General features: G+C 51.8%; 1 pseudogene; it reads left to right on the top strand.

Annotated features, from left to right (window-relative positions):
• The first annotated feature begins 12 nt into the window (after nt 1-12).
• On the top strand, nt 13-449 carry LOC109377519 (catenin alpha-2 pseudogene; annotated as a pseudogene).
• The last annotated feature ends 394 nt before the right edge of the window (nt 450-843 follow it).

Below are 843 nucleotides of genomic sequence, written 5' to 3'. Positions count from 1 at the left end.
TTTTGCACACACAGGAGCTGAAGGACCCCCACTGTCGCGACGAGATGGCAGCCGCCCGAGGGGCTCTGAAGAAGAATGCCACAATGCTGTACACGGCCTCCCAAGCATTCCTCCGCCATCCAGATGTTGCCGCCACAAGAGCCAACCGAGACTATGTGTTCAAACAAGTCCAGGAGGCCATTGCCGGCATCTCCAATGCTGCGCAAGCTACCTCGCCCACTGACGAAGCCAAAGGCCACACGGGCATCGGCGAGTTGGCTGCGGCTCTGAATGAGTTTGACGTAAGCATCCGGGGGAGGGGCATGGAAGGCTGTACACTTTCCCTGAAAGAATATATTGGGGATGAAGGGACACCACCATGTTTTCTATTGACTTACCCTCTAGGAGGCGTTGGTAGTAATGTGTTTCTGCTGTTAAACAAAAACCTTCAAGGCCGAATGCTTTTCTGAAAGAAAGTTTTTTTTTTAGTTTTACGTGAGCCAGAAAAGGGACCAAGTTCTGGGCCACGCAGCTTAAGCCACCCACAGCAGGCTAGATAGAGAAGACAGACATGTTGCTGCCATCCTGGTGTTGACAAGTTCTTTTATACAATGAGCCTGGGGAAGAGAGATGTAAGTTGTTTTGAAAGATTTACATTGACTATAGATAGTGGGGGTGGGGAGCGGGGGAAGGTGAAAGGGGGCAGGGAAAGGTGAAGGGGAGCTAGTTCTGGGATAGGTGCAGTCTGTAAGGAAGAAATGCTTGCTCTGTGGGGTTGCTTGTGGGCAACAGCCTGGAAAGTTCATGCCTGTGCAGGACGTGGTGGAGTCTGGTGGTTGGCTACCCCTTTTTCCATAAGGGCCG

The sequence above is a fragment of the Hipposideros armiger genome, unplaced genomic scaffold (genome assembly GCF_001890085.2).
Source record: "Hipposideros armiger isolate ML-2016 unplaced genomic scaffold, ASM189008v1 scaffold_1432, whole genome shotgun sequence".
Lineage (NCBI taxonomy): Eukaryota > Metazoa > Chordata > Mammalia > Chiroptera > Hipposideridae > Hipposideros > Hipposideros armiger.
This window is presented reverse-complemented; position numbering and strand designations above follow the sequence as displayed.